The 25,678-nt window shown below is 29.7% G+C and overlaps 2 protein-coding genes across 3 annotated transcripts in view; one reads left to right on the forward strand and one right to left on the reverse strand.

Annotated features, from left to right (window-relative positions):
• LOC106692768 (uncharacterized) overlaps nucleotides 1-17,870 on the reverse strand; it is a gene marked incomplete at its 3' end in the record, with an annotated part of 123,865 nt that extends 105,995 nt beyond the window's left edge. The window contains 1 exon segment of one of the 2 annotated variants that reach the window (XM_067045821.1): nucleotides 17,816-17,870. 2 annotated transcript variants of the gene reach the window in all.
• Nucleotides 1-25,678, forward strand: part of LOC106692769 (glypican-6) — a 228,241-nt gene that overhangs the window by 23,768 nt on the left and 178,795 nt on the right. The gene's annotated exons all lie outside the window — the stretch shown is intronic.

Here is a 25,678-nt window from a genome sequence, read left to right on the forward strand (position 1 = left end):
ATGTTAAATATTTGAAATGGTTGTAGGATCACACATATAATGGAAAATTTTTGTAGTAGATTGTCCCTAAAGATGGCCGAATTGGCCGAAACGTTGGACGTGTAAAAACAATAAAAGTTTTGAGACTATAATTTGGATAGTGTTTTGAATTATTTAGTAAAAAATTGTTTTATTAATTTTCTAATTTTTTTCAATATATTACGATAGTTTCTGGGCTATGTAACATTAGTTTCGTTTATAAAGATATTTAAAATTTTAAATAAAATAAAATAATGTTAAGTGATAGACTACATTTCTTTATAAAGAAAATTAAAAATTGTAATAAACAGCGAAACAGGTAGTTCCATCCCTTGTGTAATATGAGAACTAATAACGGGAGTTTCAAATTTCTAGAGCAGAACGGGGAAATTATTTTGTGCTACAAAATTTTAAATGCTAAATTTCCCTGTGATGTGCTGGATCCATTTTGCAATTGCAGCAGACACTTCGATTTGTTCAAAAAAAAAAAAAAAAAAATGTAACAGATATTTTGGATTCAATCAAAGCCTTAATTTACCAAACTAAAATCCATCACACACTCAATACTATTCCTAATTATGCATGCAATAAATTAATTCTCTACGTCCTCAATAATTCATTTATACCAAGCTTAAACTCCTATCATGAAATATATTTTATTAAATATCTCATTAATCCAAAAATTGTTAGCCACTGATTTGTTTAATTTTTATCCATCTTGGAAGAAAAAAAATATTGTTTCCTCGTCGACCAGGAGTCAAATGTTTTAAACCTCTAATCGACTGTGAAGGATGAATCATGGTTTTGACCTCTTCGATTTCTCTTGATGCCAAAATGAATGCCTATAAACTGCGTTTAGATCGGATCTCGGTGGGTTGTCGCCAGTGTTCCGGATCGCTGGAAGAACTAACGACATCGAAGATGGCACCACCCTTCGGTGAGCCACCTAATTGGGACTGCGATAACCAATAGGACATTTCTTACACCACCTGTGGGGGGCGTAAATTCAATTGTCTATTTAAAAAAGACAAGATCGTATATAAACGATAGTTAGAAGTTAAACTTTGAGCCACGTGTTTTATTTATATTATTGTCATACATTTTAATTAAATAAATCGAATTTTAGACAGAAAAAGATTGTTAAGATATATATATATATATATAAATCTTAACAATACATAAATATAAGATATCCTAAAAAGAACATAAAGAAAAATCTTTAAAAGTTTCTGAAATGTCATTCAATAACTAGTTTATCAATCAAGACATCATGAGGATTAATGAATAAAAGATTAAAAACAAGATCACATAAATGCATTAACGATCCAAAAAAAATCTTTATACTCCATGGTGATTTGATTGAAAATATTTATTGGTAATAAAAATTCTTAATTTAGGCATTAATTCTGATTTGTTCCACAATCACAAAGGTTAGCTGCACTGTAGTTCGAATTCGGCCTGGATAAATTCGAGTTTGTTTCATATTGGACCCACGGAATTAATTTCGATATTCCCACTCTCGATCAAAAAATCTACGTTATAAGTTTCAACTTAATAAGTTACAAATGTGGTATTTATTCTCTTTACATCGCAATCATTTTCTGAAACAACTAATTGTGATGGATATTTCATATTTTATAAATTGTGGATGACTAATTCAAAATGAATTTTGTCGATTTCAAACTAAATTAATTTGTATGCAGACAAAACTCACATCCAACGAAATCAATTCACTTTTCTGTGAGCAACAAACCTCAAAGCTCTATTAAACATGAAGTCCTATGATCTAACAAGGTTCAATTTTTTATTTTCTCGCAAAAAAATTCTCAATTCCTGTGTAAAAATTAATTTTGTCAGAAATTGGACAAAATGCATTTTTTCCTCAATTTATGATTAACTAAATAATTTTTTGATCATTAAGTCCCATTATTTTAAAATGTAAAGAACGTCTTACAATAGAAAATTTTTAGCTTTCTAAAACAAAACTTTTGTTTTACTAAAGCTCCTTTTATTTATAAGAATTCCCTAGAAACTGTGACTTTGTTGGCTAAGAAAAGCGGTGTTGGTAGAAAACAACTATTACATTTTTGAAGAATTGTACAAAATATTTTGAGGGACATTGAAGGTTGTAATAAATGAAAAGAGTTGACGATTGTGTTATTTTACTATGTACCAATTTTAAATTGTTAATTTTGGGGGGAAATGACAAACAGTTTTTATTTTAATTGTTCAATTCTATTTTTGACAAAAGGACATGGGTGGTACCATTATTTTGTAGAATTTTCATATCATCTGAATATCTTACGAATCAATATATGATCAACAATCATTAGTTTAACAATGATTGTAGATCATATTTATAATTTTAATAAGATTCCATGGAAACCTTCAAAAATTTAGAAAAAAAGTAAAATTCACAGTGTTGATTTAATAATTTTATTCTCATTTTGTCAACGTTACAGACGAAAAGTTAGTGAATGAAATCTTTAATTGAAAAAATTTACGAAGTACCATTTCAACCCTGTCTTTAATTAACATTAAGGATTCTTCATCTAACACCAGTACTTAAAACTCAAAGAAATGAAATAGTCACCATAGATCCACGGAAGATTGAATTATTATTCCAACAATTTGAATTATAACTTCTTAGTCCTAATTAACATTTCCATAGTTTTGACAATAGTAAAATTAATATTTTATGTTAGCGATAAATCTTATATTTTGAGACTCTAAATCTATAAATTTTAATTGAAAATTTACCCAATTATAACATTTAATCTCAGTTTTGTATTACCCTCATTAATAGCTATTTTAAATTCATCATAGATTAAAAAATTATTTAAAAGATGGAATTAGTTTTAGAATCAGTCTTTGGAGTGTTTAATATAAATTTTTAATATATTATGTTTGTTTTAGGTGAGTAACTTTTCCTTTATGCCTTGAGTTTGGTCACTGCCTGAATAAATATTACTGTGGTGAGTATTATTTATTTTTGAATCAATTTAATAAAATATTTTATAATTATTTGAAATCTCATATATTTAATTTTAGCTTTGTCTCATTTCGGCCAGAATTGACTTCTCGATTGATTCCTAATTATCAAACGGATGATCTTTATTTTTACCTTTCTGTATTTACATATTTATTATAAAACAAATAGAAAACGTATTAAGTTCAAAATATAATATTATTATTTTTGAATTTGGCCCAATACAATATTTAGATTAATTTTGGATATTATTGAACCTTTGTTTTAATAATTTCACATCGTTTTAAGATGTGAATTAATAAAATTTCAGTTTTTAATAAAACTTTTGCAGTATATATCAATATCAATTACAGATGTTAATTTTATTTATTCATCTCATGGTACCCGGAGTCCACTATCTACTTTGCAAAAGAGGTTTCACGACTTTTTCTCCCCTCAAATTTGCACCGCGCTATCTATATTTGATCAGGACCTATCTTCCCATCTAAGCCTTGGTCCTCATTCCAATCCCATTCACCAGTTCTATCCAATCTTATCTCAATCGCGATATAGTTTTGTTCGAACGAATGGAGAATTCATTCTGGAAAAGATTACTTGAAACTGATTGATAGGAGAAAATCCTTTTTGAAAGTGAACCTTTGGGTGACTTGTATGCCATATAACTTTGAGAATTGAACCCTTACCCAATACTTAACTTTAGGGTGGCTCAAATAACTAACTTAATTTTCACTAGTTATGTGATTAGTTTTTGATATTACTTATGAGTTAAGCAATTTCTTTGCAGATGATTGATGATGGTATACAAAATAATTATCTGTGTATTATTAATTAAAAATTAAAATTAAATTAAGATAAGATAGTTTTTAAAAATAAGATCTTAAACCTCTTAAATATATAATTAACTAAATAAATAGTTATTAAATAATTAATTAACTAACCAGCCAGTTAACATTTCACAAATTCAGACATCATCAGAGCAGAAACAAAAATCACATAAATGCAGTCCAAAAACAGCACATCTCACATCGTATGAATAAAAATACATTGTTAAACATGGATACACAGCTTTTAGTCATTGATAATTACATTAATTTTATGAATTGAACAGTTTTTTTTTTTTTTAAACCGATTCTTGATGCCTTATTTTATGTTTCGTGAATATTGTGGATATTAAAGGGTAGGTTTTTTAGGCCCACTTAAAAAAGAAAACCAACAACCGAGAATATTAACGTGTAAAAATTGTAATTTATTAATTTAACCCCCAAGTTACCTGTTAGTTACGTCATCAACTTCGCGTGATTCGGGCCTATAATTTCTAACTTAAAAAATGAGTTTCGCTAATCAGTTGGTTTAGTAGCCTGCTCACGATATTCGAGAATAGTTTAGATTTAATTTGTTCTAAGTGATTTGTTATCGTCGGCTGGGTTAATTAAGACGTAAGAGTTGTGCGCGATTTTTTTCTCCACTCATTTCTAAATTGCACTTCATTCGAACTACTTTTACTTGAAGGAGAAAATTGTTTACAGCTTAACTTCTGTATTTTTATCTGTTTTAGTTGGTGTATTTAGGGAACGAAATGAGTGAGTCTGTGCTCAGACCTTTCTTAGATGTGCTTACAGGATAAGATATATCCACTACCAGTAAATATTCTTATACGGCCTTATATTTTTGAAAAAGTGGGATAAATAAAATCAGACTGAGATAGCTCCGAGATTAATTTTTATTGCAACAAAAGTTTATTAAGTAATACAATTTTTTAGGAACGTAGTAAAAAAATTAAATTAACCCATAGCTGGTGAGGTAGAATCTAATTATTCCTACATTCTTTTTATTTAGGAAATTTAAAATTATCCAATTCCTTAATATGTGTAATATGGCGTATTGTAGCTCACTTTTATAAGTATCCATAACAGAATATTTTTATTAAGTGATAATTAGTAACTGAACTACGAACACATTTACTTCTTTTTTAATGTTTTAACGAGAAAACAAAATTAATAAACATAAATATGTAAAAGAATATATAGATAAAACAAAAAAAGAATATATATAGTTTATTAGCAATGTGAAGGTACTCACTCCATAGGTAGTGGGTACGAAACAGTAAAATTAACTGGCTTTGAAAACAACTAATATACTAATTTATAGCCAGTGCCAGAGGCCTTAAAAGACAAGAAGTTAAAAATGAAAATTAGGAGTATGTTTGAAAAGGAACAGAAATGGGCCTTCAAATTGATGAAAAAAAGGCCTAATATATGGTAATGTTCCCTAGAGAGTATAGGTTTACTGATACCCTGAAAGTACGCGTTGGTAACACTGGAATTTGTAAATATTCCATTGTTGCATTTTCTCTGAACAACTAAAAACTATAAGCGATGAAATTATGAATCCACAGGATGCCTGTTGAATGTGCCCGGTGGATGGCAGGGAATGCAAAAATGGAGAAACAAGGTGAAAAGGACGACCAATGAGCAGATGAAGAGTGGAGAAGTACACAGATTGGGTGTGAAAAGTGGCGCGATATTGCACAAAATTGGATCTGATGGGAAGTTACCATGGGTCTCTTTGACCTGTAAAGTTACTGTGTATGTAGATTGTGAAACGCAATCGATATTACGAAAATATCTATATTATATTAAATATTTAATATCAATTAATAAATATACAGGCATATTAATTACATCGGGATATTATTTCGACAAGTTTGAACCTATACTTTTTTACAGTAACAGTGAATCCCATGTTAAAGCCACAGTCACGATAAATATAGCGTTTCGTTAGTGTTTAAATTAACATTGATAACTCTGCTTGGTCCAGTTAGATTTATGCTACTTTTTACTTTTTTCTGTTTCATTTCTTCATTATCATATTTTCCAATTATCCTCGTTTACACAACAATTACATTAGTTCGGCAGGACGAAAAGCTTTCCGTGAATTGGATTTAGTACGGGTCATTATCAAGCCTAGGTATGTGGTAAATGGGCTCCAGGTGAACCCGACATTGTTAAATTTTATATTCCAGGTTTGAAATATACAAAGATTTTCATTTAGCTATATTTATCTGGAATGAGGCGTTTCACATTCAATATTCAATTTAACATTAGAAGTATTATGAATATTATGTATTGCATGAATTTATTATAGTCTGCCTATACATATTACTTAACATCACTTTCGGTGGTAAAATTGTTTGCCAAAATATATCTAGTACTGTATCCGTTAACACTATGGTTAATCGCCATATCAACATCAAACTAACTCAAACCTATGAAAGGTTAGCAATGCTATATCCTATCCTAAACAGAAATACCAAACTAAAGCCAGAAACAACTGTTCTTATATTTAAAACAATCCTCAGGCCACTGCTGATGTACGGCTGTGAAGTCTGGGGAGCTGGATTCCTCACGAAAAGGAAAAAACTACAATCTTTTCAAAATAAAGTCCAAAGAATCGCAGTTAATGCTCCTTGGTTCATAAGAAATAGCCAATTGCATCGCGAATTACAAATGGAGTCAATAGAGGATTATATAAAAAAAACGGTTCATGAAGTTCCATTCTCAGTTGCCGACAGTTAAAGGAGCAGTGAATTACAAGCCTGGGAAACCCAACCTCAACCCGAAGACTGAAGCCCAGACTGCTGCAAGACATTCTTTTATAGATTTTTAATAAATATAAAATTAATTCATAGTCACACTACCTCTATTTACTTATTATTATTATTTTTTTAATTTTATTTATTTATTTTTTTTGTTACTATTATTTTTTTCTCTCTTTTATTCTCTCTCCCCTTTTTCAAATTAACTTGTTTCTTTTTACTATTATAAGACAATGGTTTGTTTTATTTATGTATACCAATATCATTATTTTTTGTTATTAATTTTACTTTCCTCTTTTATTAAGAAGCATTATTCTTATCTATTTATTATTATTATTTTTTTTTCTTTTAATAAGAACATTTTATATAGTTAGGGGTGTCATTTGTATGACTATGCCCCCTCATAATCAACTGTTAAAAAATATATATAAGTTATATCAACCATGTAAGGCCCACCAGGCCGATCTGGTATTAAAAAAAATAAAAAACACTATGGTTACTGCCCTTTGGTTCATATGGCAACCAATATTGGATTGTTCTACCAATGGGCAAAATATATGTTTATTTATTTTTTCATAATCATTTTAAGAGTTGAGAAAGTTTAATTTGATATAGCGACTTACAAAATTTTTTTAAATTTTTGTTCCCTGATAAAACTGCCTCCCCCCTTTATTTACTAAATATACTATGTACCTAATATTAATTATCTCTGAAATTTTATCAACCTATGTGGTACGTATCTTTTGGCGCATTCATTGTAACTTGACCAGTTGTATTGAAATGCTCCCTACATCCACTGGAATGATTTTTGCCTTGTCCCTTTGTAACTTGAATCTCATTACCGTGTACCATCAGCTTATGGGATTTTCTCATTCTCCAATACCGACAGACACCAGATACTTTCTCGAGGTTATTTAACGTCCGCAGTTTCAAGTTCCAGGAACGTCCTGGTTGTGTCAATGTTACGAATCGTGCCGAACCACCCTGGAAGAGCATGTGTTTGCCGTAGGGAGAGAGGCACAATGAAGCTCCTAGGATCTACAATGCGGCGGAAGTGTTGGCAACAGTCGCCTCCTTCTTGAACATCTGCCCCTTCTTGGGCACCTGCGTACCTGACGTCACGGGACTTATCCTCTTCCTCCGGCTTCTTTATCCTTGAAATCTTGTCTGCTAAGCGATATTCTGCGGTTTTAAAAGCTTCTGTCCCCTCCCCTCAAATTATAAACATACAATTACGAACGCAATCTGTATAGTAATTTTTTTTTTTCAATGAATAATGTTTTAGTTTTGAAAACATATATTTTTTCTAGAAGATTTTTTTTTATTATTAATTATCTTTTTCAAGATTTTATTGAAATAATTAAATCCGCCATTCTCAAGAACAATGAGTACTCAAACATATATAAACACTAAAATGATTGAAAAAAAAATATGGGTAATAAGAGTGATAAAATAATATATGTTTAACTCAAATTAAAATAAGTAGATAAATAATAGCATAGTAAGTTAGGAACTAAGACAATAGAAATTAAAATATTTTTCAACTGTGGGTTGAGTTTTTAAAAAATTGAGTCTTGAAATAGCATTATTCGGAAAATAATTCAATTCAAATTTTTTTTAAGAGTCCATCTAATAATTATTACTTATTTTTAATTTACTACCTCGATAAAAATCTTATTTTTTTTCAAAGCTGTAGAATATGTGTCCTTGCTGCTATAATATGAAATGGAACAATCTATGACGCAGTTCAAATTAATTAAATTGTTCAGATTCTTAAACAAGGAAATAGGTTCTTATTCATTTATAGATTAATCACAAAAAGGTGTTGCGTTGTTTAAAGTTTTTTATAATTAAAAATAACCTCATATCATTAATAAGAAATACATGCCAGACTATGCATACCTGTAACATGAACAGTGTATATCCAATCTCATAAAATCATATAAAATCCACCTTAAAATGCAATTATGCAGGAAAATTTAATTACCCGAAAGAAAATAAATGGCTATGAAAAATTAATAAATAAAATGTTAATATTAATTTTGAGGTCCCATCGATAATGTTTGCCATATCATATTCTATTAAGTAATGATTGATTTATGTTCAGCAATTTCGTTTTGCACATTGCTTATAAATTAAAAAATAAATACGATTAATCATAAGAGATTGATACTGGATATTATTATTCCCTTTATTTTTCTGAATATCAGATATATTTTTATGTTATCCCCTGCAGTTGGTTTTCCCCTGGAACTGAAGGAGAACTTTAGCCCTAGTTGGCGGGTATAAAATAAATAATTCATGAAATACCGGCTTAGCCGTACCTTTAAGATTTCACCTAAGTGAATTTTCTCTGCCTGTTTTCCTGGAATATTTTTTCGGATGATGCTGTGAATAAATAATAATCTTGTGACATGGAACTCTTGGCAATCAGTGTCAGTTTTAAAAATTAAACGAATCCCTTGTTGCTTCTATTACTAAAATGTCTTTTATTTTATTCGATATGATAAAAATAATAAAATAAAAGATAGTGGAGTATCTCAAGTTAGGTTTTATGTGAAGAAGTGAATATCTGTTAATTTACTTGAATTGTTTCCGGTATATTATACCTATATCATTGAAATGTTTAGAATGTACATAAACAATGAGGATATAATATACATATATCATTTAAATGAATTTACTATTTCCCAAGAACCTAACTTGACTTACTCCAATGTTATTCTAATCCCTCAAATAAAAAAATACTACTTCTAAGTATAAATACCAAAGAGCTGAACTAAATTATTTAAATTGATTAGAATTCAAAATGTTAATTAATGTTTTATGATGGTTGGTGTATATTTGGGTGTGTGCTATATTTATATAAAAATAAATGGTCCTAAGTATAGACAATTAATATTTCTCTATTTTTTTTCTCAATTTTTTTTAAATTCTCTAATGAAAGTCTTGTATTTGTATGAAACGTAGCGGTAAACCAATATTATAACTGCTATAATACAATAATAAAATTTAATATTTAATTAATTTAATAAATTAAAATTAAATTATTAATTAATAAATAAATATAGATTTAAATTAATTTAATAAAACTGCTATAATTTAATAATAATATTTTGACCATAATTTAATTCAATTTCTTTAGTACAGTTAATTTATCTGAAAAAAAAAAAAAACGCTTTAGGAGACAGAAACAAATTAATCTGTTTTTTATCCTGAGAATGTCCCGTAATTTACGTGTCAAAATATGAACATTAATTAACCAGAGAAAAAAAAATTTTGATATAATGTTCTATCCGGCCATCCTAACATAAACTGCTGTATTTAAAATTAAAATATGTATGTAAATATTAACTTACTCATCTAATTTAGAAGTTTCTCTCGGTTGATAAAATATTAAATGTGAATGTTGTAGACTAGTTAATTCTACAGCTATTATTGTATATGTTTTGATCGTCTTCACACTGTATGCGCTCTTTGTGGCAGTGATCTCATGTTTTATGCATACATGTAAATGCTAGCATTGAACATATTCACATTTCTTATATATAAATAATGCATATTATTTAATTTTCTCGAAATATTCTTCATTAATTAAGATCTGATTTGTGTAATATACTAAATATTATAATAGGAATTCAGAACCACGGGTCTATAATCATATTTCCTTGAAAGTTTCCATCGATGCAGGTGTGTCGATTGGGTGCGAATTGGGCCACTCCCGTTATTTTAAATGTCTCCACTGCCCTGCCTTTGTGAACTCAGTTGTCAAGGAACCTCGCTACTTTATTTGCTCAATAAATATTAATAAGTATTAATTAGTCTTGTATTATTTCCTCATCCAATTTAGGTTTTTTTTTGTTTTATGTCATGCATTCCTATATATATATATAGATATATATATATACTAATAGAGTAAATCTAGCCTATAATCATTAATTATAAATAGTAAAATTGGTTTGTTGTAAATATAGCAAAGAAAAAACATTTTATCGATTATTTGAAGGAGAAATAAGTGTAATGAATTCTTTTGAATAACTTGTTTTTCTATTTATTTATTTTTTTACTTTTATTATTCATTATATGAAGAACACTTTGCTGATTAAGGCTGTTTTTTTTTTTTGTTTTTTTTTATTATCTTTTTTACAATTTTACTCATTGTTACTCATTAATGACATATTTTTATTTAACCTTTATCCAACATAAAATACTTCTTTACCGCGATAAGAATCACGAACCGTAAGCGATTGACTAAGACGATAGTCTATTAATTGAAATAAAATAAATCATTAACTTGGAGGTTTGTTTTGTGTGAATGAAATATTTGTTGTTGTTTGATATTTTATCATATTTTTAAGAGTAAACATGGATTAAGATTTTTTTTTACGACTGTCTTTGTGGTTCCATTGATATTAAAAGAAATTTTTTTTTTCATATATATGTCATGTTGTTGTTTACTATTCTACAATTTTATGCTTTACCAAGAAAAACACGTAGAGATACACTAACCAGTTAGTGAAATATATTTACGATAATATTAAAAAAAAAAAATAAAAAATAAAGTGAAAACCAAATGTAAAAAATTTAATCCGAGCTCTCCAGTGCTTTTATGCTCTCAGAAATGTGTGAGCTGCTAATTTCTTCTCTTTAGTGCGATCAACAATAATACTGAACTTCACTATATATTTACCCACACAGAGAGATAATAAAACGACACACTTATGAACAAAGTCGTCATAGGAATAATATTTACACTGAGCCTGGGAACCTCCGAACCAAATTCTTCCCTCACGTTTGGTGGGAATGTGGTTGCAAAATATACCCGTGCTTCCCCCCTCGACATCAGCTATGCTTTTGAAAACCATAAATACGTTATTCATTTTATTGTAGTATAATAATGTAAAAGTAAAAGGTGGTGCATGGTTGACAGTCTTCTGATATGGATTTATAGTAAAGAAGAAACAATACAAAATATAAATTTAATTATTTCAGATTGGTACGAGCATTAGCAGAAATTATTTTTTTTTACTTTTACATTATGCATAATTATATGATTACATGATCGCCTAACGAAGTAATATTTTCTTACACATTTACATTTCATGGAAAATTCATCGTGAATTCCGAAGATGATAACAGAACTTGAAAAATGTTCAGTAACAATAGAGAAGTGTGATATGAAAAATCACATCTCATATTATCATAAGGATGGTGAGATCGGTTTACTAAACTATATTTTTTTGTTAACTCAATCCTTCCATTATAAACTCCCCAACTCCCCAAACTCCAAAAAGAAGATGGCTGCGAGACCTTCTAATGTAAAACGTTGTTAGGGTGCTACCAATGGGTAGTTTCTCTACATGCCTTTATCATACCACTATGATCTAACATCAGATTTACTGGATGTATTATTATGTACAGTTGTAAAAGTCAATAAAGATATATAAAAAAAGAAGTTCTGATGAAAAATGTTTTGTACAGTTATGTTACTTCTTGTTACATTGGAATACTTCGTGTTATATGAAGTTTCATAAGGGGCTGTTTTATTCTATAAAATCATTTAATAATTATAAGCGTTATTGTAAAAATGATTGACATAGATTCCAAAGGCAGGTGATCTCATTAGCTGTCCAAACCAGAAGAATTTTCCCTCCTCGACCTAATGAAATTATCAAGAGAGCCATGATTCTCCTTTGGCCGACATGTAACTCGATCCGCTGCTGTAACGACATCCTGATATACCTATAAGGTGTGAAACGATAGGCCGTATTTGGTATTATGTAGATTAGGCAGGCTGTGGCGAGTTAACTATATTTAGTGATGGCGAGGAGCTTAGGGATTGAGCGGCGATCATGAATAATTTAGAGGTTTCCGCAGCCCGGGGCGGTTCTCAAGCCACCTCACTGTGTCCGCTACTAATGCTTGTCTTTGCTTTTTTTCTTTCTTTGAGCCCTCGTGCCTTATTGTGTCGTATCGTTTACAACCTAAGTATCTGTTTTAGTATTTATATACTTCCTTTTCTTAAGTCGTTTTCTTTTTTTGTTTGGTTCGCCTCAGGCTAGTTAGATCCATTGTTCGATAGTTCTAAACGATCTCGAGTTCAATTGTTTTAGAACATCAATGTTATATATGGACCAACGGGTCATTACTTATATTATTTATGTAATATTAGTCAGGATGAAGATATTGTGTTTTAGGAACATAAATATCCTGAGTATAAGTGACCAAAATATACCTAGCCATTCATATATTTAAATTTTTATGTTAGATATAATAACTTGTTAGAGACTATCTGCTCGTAGTCCGGTTTAGTATTTTTAACAATTGAAGGCGCAGAAACAACGTAAAAATCTGTTTATGTGATAGTTACATTGATTGAAGTTGTAGCAACTCCAATGGTGTGAATTTAAATTATTTACTGTCACTGTCACACAATGTCTGGCGTGATGGATATCGGTGTTTTGATTATTTTTTTAATAATTTATTTATTGTTATTTACAACTGTATACACATATATACAACAAGTAAATTTGCTGTAGGTGACATAGTGACATGATACAAACATGTGGAGAATCTACTCACTGATAGAACTCCAATAACATTTCTAGAGGAGAAGAACTCGAGGCCATATTCTTTTCAGAGGCCTAGGGGGATTATTAGGAAATGAAGGAGAAGCCAGGTTAGAAACAAGTAATTTGGGTGGTTGAGAAGTTTATCATGGAAGGAATGATATCTGGTTCTGGATAAATCGGCAACATATGGAACATTGAGGTCCTGATGGATGACTTGATTTGTGACAAAGTAAGGAGCATTAAGGATTTTACGAAGGATTTTGGACTGTAAGGATTGGATTCGGGAGGAATTTGATGGTTTAGTGGAGCCCCAAAGCTCGACGAGCAGTTTCTTGTCTTTTCAGTCTTTTATGAGGATTCCATGTCAGTCTTTTGTCGAGATGTAGTCCTAAGTAACGGATCTGTTCGACAGGAATAAGTGGGGTATTATTAATGGATACGGTTGGGCAAGAGGTCACGGGTTTACGACGAAGGGTAAATGTGATTTGGTGGGATTTATTGAAATTAATTTTAATCCTCCAGTTTTTGTACCATTCTTCAAGGGTGGTGAAGTGGGATTGGAGGGTTTGGGATACAATGTAAGAATGTTCACTGACAATAGACATGTGTCATCGGCATACGTGGTGAGGATAGTGTTAGGATGGGTTGGGATGTCAGCTGTAAAAACTGTATAAAGGATAGGACCAAGGATATTACCCTGAGGTACACCAGCAGACCGACGGAATAGAGATGAATAAGCGCCGTTTGATTATTTCTATATTTATAATTGTATTCAAATTTTTTTCATTATATGTCATATACTAATCTATTTCAACCATTTTTTGTTGTACAATTAAGAGAACAGTATATAAATATAAATAATTATATCTTATATTGAGAAAATTGTTGAAAGAAAATACAACTATATATTACTATGTGAAAGTACCAATCGATTAATTATAATGAATGAACTAAATAAATCGATACAGACTGGCTAAACGAATCGTTCACATGTCGATAAGGTTTTTCGAAGATCCATTAAGAGACTCGATGCCTGTTATCATAACATAAAAGGGCTAAGGGTCATGTGATCGCATTGACTATCCGATTCACAGTAATCAGGTTGGCAATTAATCAGAAGGACAGTAGAACCAAAAATGGGCGTTCAAATTGTAAGGTTGAGACAACATTCTGAAATTTGATTATACAAAATTTGAAGTGAAGTACTCAAAAAATTGGGGGGGGGGGGAAGGGAGCGAGTTGGTGGACATTCATGGACTTCAGAATTTTATCTTTAATCCATAGCATTACAATCTGCTCGTCCATTTTTGGTTTTACTGTCAATCCGATTGGCCATATATTTATCCCTTTATAATTTAACTAGTGTTAAATATTTGTTGACCACTGAGCCGGAAGTCCATATGCCCTGGAAATTGATGTTAACTTTTTCTTATTTATTTATCATATAATTATTATGATGAATATATTAAGTACTCGACATCGATTCACTTAGACTTTTTTGTATCGTTTATATCGATATATTTTATACATTATCGATATATTGTATAACGCTAATCTATTTTACTCATTATCCTACGAATTCTATACTACTTACCTGTTATTGTTTCGCTATTTTTAATCATCATTAAAAATTAGGCGTTACTATTTATACATAGTTATCTAACGTACCTACATCATACATCTATTAAAAAACTGCCCCTCTGGCCTTAAAGGGTTGAGTTTGCTAGTAAATGAAGGGGAAGAAAGGGTACATAGGGCGAAGTACTCTTCAGAGGTTAGTGGTACCGAGAGAGGCAGCCCTAAAATCTGGTGGCGCCGTCCAATCTTCATAAATTGCTCCATTCTAACCAGCCTTTTTCTCTTATTCTCCTCTGAGATAAGTCTGTTGTAATACTCTCTTCTAGTTCATTGTCCAAATTTATTCTATTTTATAAGAGAGATTAAGTAAAGCATGCCTTTTGATAAGGATAATTTCAACAATTTGAGCTAGAACAACAGAAATTGGTCTTATCTAGAAATATTTTTTTATATCTTTACGCTTAAGATGTGTGGAAAATAATGTCACCGGAATTATTATTAATTTCCTTAAGAGTCTATTGGTTTGATAATTTGCCTTCCCCTCCTCCCTGCATTTAAATAATGTAATTTTGTAATAAGTAGGAGTATGAGATGTATTGTTTACTGTAAATATAAAAACTAGACCATATATTTTACATATTTTTAATATTTTACAATTTAAAACTATATTTTAAACAGTTTATAAAAGAAAATTGGTTCTGCAGTGGTCGGTTAATAACCTAACTGGGAGGTATTAAAAGTGCCTTATTTTCCAACTTAAGTGACAGCTTTAGAGTCAAGTGTCTCATGTATTATGTACCGTACCCTCTGACCAAAGGCCTTGGTATTTATTTTAAAGTTCAGATTGAAAAAGTAACAGCTCTAAGCCCCAAGGCTACCTCTGTCATTTAATTAATTCTAACGTAAATAACCTAAAATAAAAATTATTACTTCAAATTTAGATTCCAATTAGCACTATAATCTGAGGTTATCGCCTAATAACTGTAATCCCGAGTAATACTAGGCTTACTTAGTTTATTATAGCTTCGTTAATCCTTCCATGAAGGTCATGGTTATTTGTCTTAAGGAATATTGCCGTGGAGAATGGAAGCAATTTAAATAGGGTTGTAATTAAAATCATAAAACTGTATAAATGCCAGTTGTAATTACTCGGTAAAAATACAATTTTAGACTTTCAAACATTACTAATATCTTGGCATGGATGAGGTTGGACTCAAGTTTTATAAATCAAATTTTATTTTTATATTGGTGTTGTTATCAACTAACAAAATTACCAGCAGCTGTAGTTTATTTTTCTAAACTATAATTTTTTTTTTTAATAAACATTTTAAATAAACAACTTAGAGAGGGGAAAAAATAATAAATTTAAATTTCTGTCTTTAAATATTTTCTCCTTTCTTTGTGCTATTTTCTATTTTTTTTAAAAATCTATTGATTCATATAATGATTTAGAACTAAAATTCCTTTTTTTGTATAATTTATTTCGTCTCATTACATTTTTCCCTATTTTATATTTTAATTTTATAAATTTACTCTTTCCTTTACATATGACTGCGTTACAAACTACGATTAATTTCATAATAATTCATTAATACCCTCTTCGAGAGAAACGTATCTCATCTGAGTATGTTTTGGAGATAAATCCTTTATATGTTTATTTACCTGCCTTTACTATGAATTAGATAATTCATTGAATTACAAATATTTTTTTTATCACCACAATTATTATTTTTTTTCTGAAATATTTAGATTAAATAAAATGCGTCGATAATTTATTTTATAATAGTAATAAAAAAACTTGTTTTGTATTTTTAATTAATAAATAAAAAGAGAAGAAAAAAATTAGTAAAAAAAAATCGTGTTTTACAATTTTCTAGGTTGAAAATTTTAAATACTCAGTGTATAATCAGTTTACCCATTCTATTTTTGTATTCAGTTATATTATAAATAACTGTTACATGTATCCATTGACTTCTATACAACACTGTTCGGTTAAATGGTACTACACTTACTACTGATTTAAATCACTTTCAGTGTACAAACGTAGTACCTAACTGGTATTTACTTAGTGAATATGCAGTAAGTGATGTGTTACTGCACTTTTACTAAACAGTTACAGGTAAGTTACTGCAACTAAACCATTTGCTCTGACCAAATATACTATATTTTAATAAATTCTAGTTCAAATGATTATTCAATTTTTTTACAATTTTAAAACAAATAACAAGTTTTATTGATTAAAATGGTGCAAAAATACAGAAAATGGCTATTTGACAATACTACGTTCTTCCTAAGCAGACCACAATAGTACACAAGTTTGCTTAATTAAATCAGCTCTTATTGTTCATATAATTAACTATCAAGTTCATGATAATTTTATTTTTGCCATTTTTTTTTTATTAATTTCAATAAAAAACTTTTACAATGGACAAAGAAAAAATAATTAACTTTTCTATAAATTTTGGAGTTTATGTTTCAAAATAACGTCACTCCAAGCTCATCCTTGAAACTCAACATTGCCATCCGCCATTTTGGTTCATGATGGTGAGTGCAGATTTCATAGCCTATGCTTCGTTCAGTTTTGAATATAGACCACAAATATAAAATATTATGGAAACATTACATTTATGTCTAAAGAAAGAAAATATTTAATTCAAATATTTTTATTTCAATCAAAATTTAACAACTCAATTTTCCTGCATTAGTATAGGAACAATGGATAATTTGAAGTGTTTTTTCTTGTTACATTATTCCAACATTGCCTAAATGGCGGTACACCTGTGAGGTAGAACCTCAACAATAAGACCAAGGCTTTACGACTAAATACACGTTGTGGAAAGTGGAAGGTTTAGAACCCTGGTTCTGAACAGGTAGTAATGGAAAAGGACAATGACTAGGCTGGTCCTTCACTGTTATTAACTGGTACAAATTATGTACTAATGGTCTTTGTTTGAATTATTTATTAACAGTTAATAATTACATTTATTAATTATTATTATTATATGTGTTGTTGATTTAAATAATTATTTTTCAACTTTCAACTAATTATATGTGTTAACTTACATATTCATGCGAATCTTTGCTTAGCTATACCTTCCGCCTGAACCTGAGGACTGATCTTTTTTTGCAGGAACTTAGTATGTATATAAAGATAAGAAACCTTTCTGTAAGAGCAAATATTGCGCCGTAGCAGTTCGGGATTCCCCACGATAACGTCTTATATTTCTGATATTTATTGTTTAACTGTTGTAAATTGTAGCTTTATAATCTGTTGTAATTGTATAATTGCGAAAGAAAAAAAAATTTAAATGAAAAATACTAGTACTACTGGCCATATTGGGTTCGGTACTTAATACGAAAGTACCTCTATTGAACAATTATTCATTGTAGTAATGTGGTCGGAATTTACACCAAACCCGCCAGTTATTTTCTTAATTTAAATCATAAAAACTTGTTTAGTGCATAACAACTGTCCAATAGTTTTTAATATATCGATTAAGACCGTTGTCAACGATCTCTTTTAATGAAAAAGACAATTTTAAACTACTCTTTATTGTTTGTTCAGATTGAGCTTTCCAAACTGAGTATAATTATTCTATGAATTCTACTTGCATTTAATATATTTATTTTTCTTTATTTTAACTTCAATTTTAATTTTATTTGTTAATTTATTGATTTTATTTTATATTTCTTGTCAGTTACGAATGAACTCTTCTATTAATATTACTTCTATACAAAAGCAACTTGTGTTAATTTTCAATGAGTTCAAATGTGATGAATTACTTCGGTGTATAAATTGAAAAAAAATTTGTCACTTTTCTGTTCCTGTACTTGTGAAAATAATAAAATTTTTACATATTGTCCTGAAAAATTAATTTTTATTTTTTATGTCCCAGCTATATTTATCTTTTCAATTGAAAAGACCACATTTGAACCGACCCCTTAACCGAGAGAATTCCCTCGCTACAGCTGAACAGACATAGCAACATTTTTAGGTCAGAGAATCCTTAAGGGATCGGTTGAACCGAACCGTACCATTAGGGATCGCCTGGTCAGCACAACCATCCGATTTTAGTCTTCCTTGGTCGATAAGGGTTTTGGCTAGGAGGCTACATTCTCCGTAGAAATCCTTTATTCAGTGCTAACGAGGTATCTCACAGGGAAAGTATTTTATTATACAAAATCTGTTGGAAGGATCGAATGCATTCTTAAAATTCTACTGATTTGGCTCATTTTAAGATCGGTTATTTCTTATTATCAAAACATTACAACTTGAGTTTTTCCTCATCAATTATATACTTTCTGTACGTATTGTATTATTTCTCATACAATTGCCTAGCCAACGAATTCAATTCTTTTATCAGTAATTACTCTCTTAATTGGAGGAACTGGTTATTAATTACTTATTTTTTAAAACTATCATTTCTATTAAACGACTCCCTCCAAAATCGTTGTAACTAATATATCTTAAAAATTTTCAGGGATAAAAAATCTCTGATTTGATTTAATTAACATATTATTTTAAAATAACGTAGTTTTGGTTTATGAGAGCCTTCGATAAGGATTAAGGACTAATTCATTGCTTGCACCTGTCGGATAGATGCTAAAAATCTTTTTATGAAATTTTGTTGATAATTTTTGTTTTTAACGGAGCACTTCGATTTACATAAAACAGTTTAATCTTGAGTTTATATAGTGGAATGTTCAGTCTTCATTTGGTTAGTCTCGTTCTGATGACGTGAGGTGTGCAGTATTTAGTTAGCATTGGTGCGATCTTGCCTTTATAAATCATGGCATAAAGTAATTAATAAATTGATATTTTAATAAAAACAAATAGTAAAATTTTAAATCATTATTTTGCTGTTTTTAAAATTGTATATATACGATTTTTTTGGATGGAACTGCAATATTTAAAAAATTAACTAAAATGTAGAACTAAATAAACTAAAAATTGTAAATTTAAACTTAAAATACAAATTTCAGTACTGTGGAAAAGTGACAGTAGGCTAGGCCCTTTATTTTTTGCAGGCATTCAGGTTGGGTCCTCTTTTTCACTCACCATTAGACTATACTTGTTATTATTTTTTTAAAAAGTTATTTTAAGAAATATAAACTCGATCATTAGGGAATATTGTCAAGTAACCAGACTTGAAGTAAATAAATAAAAAAGTATCTGACAGGTATTGACATAATATTAATTTTCTCAGGAATATCCTTATTTACTCAAGTTGTTAAATATTATTTACCCGTGTAAATAGATGGTTTTAGGTATTGCAAAAATAAAAAAATCTCAATTTTCATCTAATCCTTCTTACTCTGCAATCTCTACACATCTGCCGTTAGACACGGCAATACTAATCCTGACTGTGACATAATATTAATAACCCTGATTAGAGATAGATACCCTGAGAAAGGTAGAGAGACCTGGATCCTGGATACCTTGATAGTAATAAATCTATGGTCTTGTCCTCCTCCTATTCAGAAGTCATCCCCTAGCAGGCTGAATGCCTTTTTTGTCACTACTAATACCCAACCTTTTGATATATTATGTTATTAGCCCTATTATGAAACCTTCCTTCTTTTTTCCTACTCGGAGGGAAGTAAAAGGATAAAAAAAAAAAAAAAGAAAGACGAACAGAATGGAATCCTCAGACCGCCCTTGTAGAAATATCCTAGAAGAATGCGCATCGAGAGAGGATAAAGAAACCATATGGTTTGTTAATGGGCAGTTCCTTCAAGAAGACTAATAGATATGATAGTCAGTCATTATTACCTGTTAATTACAGAATAGTGTATCATATCATGGGGAACATCTATTCAATGGAGTTAATGGTTTTAGGTCGTCTCAAGGCACCAATAGCCTATAAATTTTCCTGGACTTAACTCGTAGCAAAGATATGAGCTTTAAAGGTGGATAAATCCTCTACGTGAAAATCAGTTAGTGTAGTGAACCTCTTAATGTAGTCTGGCATGTTAATAAATATTTCTTTTGTGGAAAAGAAAAAAAATAAACTAATAATCCAGTTGATACATTATTTAATAAGACCGGTTCTCGCGGGGACGTTCACATCTAGGCGACATTCCTTAGTTGAGCTGATGACATCTGCGCTTATACTGGCTACCATGCTGGTTTTCTATTTGCTATACAAATTTGATTTGAATATATATCACCAATAGTGTCGCAATAAATCGGAAAACGTTTTAGAATAATATAACAAATTGGGGTTATAAGTTATGTATATACTAAATTCTAGGACCAATCGCAGACAAATTTGGCGTTTATTTAAATTTTTAGGGTGTTGTCCCATTCCTGAAAGGTTCATTTTTTTTTTTTTTGTAAAATAAAATATTTTGTAATTTACCTGCCCTGGAATATTCTTTTTAAATGATGAATCTATAATAAGTTTATATGTTTGAAAATTTGTTATAAATTTATAAATAATTCCCATAATGTAATTAGTATCAATGATTATTCTAATAGAAAGGCGAAAATACCGGATTTGTTGAATCTACCCTTTTATAGTAAACCATCCATATTTATCTATTAATTTTAACAGCAAAATTTATTGGTGCAAATGAATTTCAGTTTAGTACTCTATCACATAATTACTTTTAAAGTATAAATGTATGCTCGCAATTAGGTACTAAATTACGAAAGCCATTTCACCTAAAAGTAATATTAATAATAACAGTAATATAATCATAACTATATTCGATGTATGAAAATGTATTTATATAAAATTGGATAAAAGCTGAATTCAATTTAAATGCATGTACGCACGACTCGTGGGTCGTATTCCCTAGCTTTAATAAATTTAATAAAATTTTCCTAGCTATAATAAATATTACACATTGAATGTTGTCCAAGCAGTTGAGTTTCCATCCCACGATCTACATTTTTTCATGGTCTCATTCATTGCCTTGTACAGTGGACTAAGTATAGTATGACTGACCACAAGCTGTGATGGCACGGTTTAGGATATCAACTTTAATGATAAACTGTAGCTGCTTATGTCAAAAAAGTCTAATAAATTATTTAATATGTAGCTTACACTGGTTTTGCAGCGCTTGGTTTTTATTGCGATTTCAACCACAAATAACTCAGACGTAAAATAATCTATAAGTATAAATATTAGATATAATAAAAAAAAAAAATTATGAATAATACTCTATTATTTGAACGAAGCATTGAAATATGTAACTAACTTAAAAACATCATGGATATTTGAAGTAATTAATTCAAATAAATGTATTACCATCTATAAACAATTAATCATTTATTTAGTAAATGTATTCTTTCAACATGTAGATAGTATTTTCTGAAAAGAAAAAAATATATATATAAAATAATGAATTAAAAATTTTTAAGTATTTTTCGGTTTAATTCCCACTTTCATTTCTGAATTTTGTTAGATAGGGATTTAAATGCCGAATTTTTAAAATAGCTTTCTTTGATCTATGGTTTAATTTACTTTATTTAAATAATTAAGAGTCACGTGAATAATAAGGAAATCGCTGTTCACAGACATATTTGAAATTAAATTAATTTTTTCTCAAAGTGGATAGGCAAATAAAAATAGTGTAGTTTTTGTTTTGATACGAATATTGGTATAAAATAAAAAAAACAGTAAATTAATGACGTATTGCAATAAAAGTACGCATTCTATCAATTGTCAGCAATCCTTGGATGATTGGAATCCCCTTACTAGACTGAAACGACAAGAAACTGCTCGTAGATTCTACTTGATAAACGCTATAAATTTCCTATTCACTAAAAAAAACTTATATACTATGATAATCAGACCTATTTTAGCATAGTCATTGGAGGAATTGAGCTTTAGCACTTCACCAAACCATCAAATTCCTCCCGTAACCAATCCTTATAATTCAAAATCCTCCGTAAGATCCTTGATGACATTTCTTACATCTAAGTAAAGATATGTAAAGACAGAGAAGTACATAAAGACCTCAACATCCCATTTGTTGAAGATTTGGCCCGAAATAGATATACCATTCCAACTACTATTACTATTCATTCCAAAATCCTTACCCACCCAAACCCATTAGTTCTTAATCTTTCATCCTTAACAATCCTTGATAATCCTCCGAGGCATATAAAAACAAGATGGTCACGAGATCTTCTAATTTAAAGCCATGTTTGAAATATATGAGTGGTTGCCTCCCAAGATTATCGTATATTTTGAAACATTTATCACACATTTGCATATTGTATTTTTTTTTTTTTTTATACAGTTGTAAATATTAATTAATAAATAAAAATTAAAATACATTTATAAATTGTGTTGCATTAGTATAAAATACAAAAATCTTCTGTTATAATGATAGGTTTTATATCAAAAATCCTATATCTTCTTGACAAGGTTCGACTGTATAATATTTTTAAAATGCTATTTGTATTCAGTCTAGACAAGAAATATTTTATTTTAATTTTCTATTAAATTATTATCAAGACATTTTTATTAATGGAAATACCGCTTTCATCCATTACATCTTTTAGTTGTAAAATGAACCCTACTCCGCAAAAATCTGCTAAAATCAAGCCTGAAGACGGTTCCGAACTCCTGTGGGAGGCAAGCTAGAGGGCGTTGCTATAGCGACGGATTCCACACTGGCACTGGGGGGTGCCACACATTCAAGTAGTCGTGTGTCACAAACGGGCGATACCTTTTAGCAACCGAGAGTACCCCCTTTGGTCTTATTGTTCGCGAGCGCCCACCGAATAATAACTCTTTCAGAATGTTAAATCTGGCGAATTTCTTTTTAGAAAAATGGACCGTTCTCGTTGGAGCGTTCAAAACTAGGTCGATGCTACAAGAACGGTTAGAAAAAATTCTCCTTGTAAAAAAAAATAACTATTTATGTTTTTATTACAGTTTAGTTTGTTTTCGGTTTACAACAAACTGACACCCTGAGTGCTCTCGCAGAAAATTAGGAGGAGCATAATCCTCAGAAATTCCAATTACTTGTTGGTAATAGTAATACCACTAAATTTATAAAACAACGAAGGGACGTCGAGGTAGGATTATTGTCCTTCTTAATAATTTGAACTTACTTTGTCACAAATAAAATCATACATAAAGACCTTAATGTTCCCTATGTAACCGATCTAGCCCGAACCAGATATCACTCCTTCCATTATAAACTCTAACCACTCAAACCCCCTAGTTTCTAATCTTACATCCTCTTCCATTCCTGACAATCCTCCGAGGCGCCTGAAAAGAAGATGGCCAGGAGACCAGCTAATGTAAAATGCCATTAGAGTGCTACCAATGGGTAGTTTCTCTACACGCCTGTAACACTCCAATTTAACTTAGATCAGATTTACTAAATGTATTATAATGTACAGTTGTAAATAGCAATAAATAAACATTAAAAAAAAATTTTGAAAACTCAGATAATAGGAAAATTGGAAGTTTTAAAACCTACTTCAAACTGCTATAATTAAATTTATATTAAAACTCAAAATTGCTAATAAACGCCATTTAGTGAGATTAATTTTTGCAAATATTATGTCTGCCAAAACGGTCTGTCTGTTATTTATAATTCAAAAAAAAGATACTATCAAGATCTTGTTAGAGCAAAATCCTTTTTTTGAAAACATCGGAGATTGCGCAAAGGCTTGTTCCGTATTGTTCCAATATTAGCAATTGGATTATTTAAAAACAGCACTTCATTTCTTCACTAGTCCGGCTATGTTTAATAGACGAATACTGCTTCATGATAATGCCTGCCTACATATTGCTTTATGGGAATGTTCAGAAATTCTCAGAGCTGGGATAGGATATTATATCGCATCCTACATACAACCCAAACCAATAACACCCTTCGACTATCACTTTTTTCTGTTCAAAAAAATTAAAGAACCAAGAAGATATCAGACAAGCACTGCTTCAATTTCGCATCTAGGGATCAGGGATTTTAAAAAAATGAAATATAATAGCCATCGCCCTGGTAAGAAGTCGTAAAAAGTTAGATTATTCAACAAAGTTTATTCAAGGTATGAAAAAATTATTAATTTGGTTTATTATAAAACGGGTAGAGCTTTCCAGAAGTCCTAATATTTTTATAATAAGATCACATTTTAGGGAATGTTCACCTAACCTCTGATAAGTTTAAACATCCAGTCAAAACTGTTAAGGAATTTAAGTTTTCTCCTCCTATTCTTACTTGTAAGATGTCATAGCAATTTTACTGACCAAACATTATAAAATAAATTGTGAGATAAAATTTAGGAACTATAAATAAAGTGGTCAATTTTATCTTGACAAGTTTCTAGGAACCTTTTTAGTATTATTTAAAAAAGTTTAGTATAAAAAAATGTTTGATTTTATCTTTTATATTATAATAATCTTGAGTTATTTGTGATACTCTATCACGTAAAACTGAATTTATTGAGTACATGATAAAAATTTTCCTACTTATTTTATTTTTAAATTTTTATTACTAAACGATAGTATGATTAAATAATATGTTTCTTAACAACTTATAAAAGTGAAGTATATTATCTAATACAATTTTTATTTTTATATGTTCCAGGTGAGTTGGTTTTTACTTCTCTTAAGTTCAAGATGAAATAACTTTCGATGTGGTGAGTTTTGAAAATGAAGTTAAAATTCTCCTTAATAAAAATATCTATTGTTATTTTCTTGTAAAACATTTATCGAAGTTTGCTAAAACCTATGTTATACGATATGTTGAGTCTATTTTATGATGCAATTAATTTGGTATCAAGTTCAAGAATCAATTAAAAAATTAAATGTTAGTGAAAAGAAAACAAAAATAATTGAAAACCATTACTTTATCATTTTAAATAAATCATGCCGAACACAAAGTTCGTATGCGGATTATATAAGGTGACTATATTATTTTAACTTTTAATATTAATTATTAGCTGTCAAGAAACAC

Source organism: Halyomorpha halys, unplaced genomic scaffold, assembly GCF_000696795.3.
Source record: "Halyomorpha halys isolate HHAL.00 unplaced genomic scaffold, Hhal_1.1 Scaffold71.1, whole genome shotgun sequence".
Classification (NCBI taxonomy): domain Eukaryota; kingdom Metazoa; phylum Arthropoda; class Insecta; order Hemiptera; family Pentatomidae; genus Halyomorpha; species Halyomorpha halys.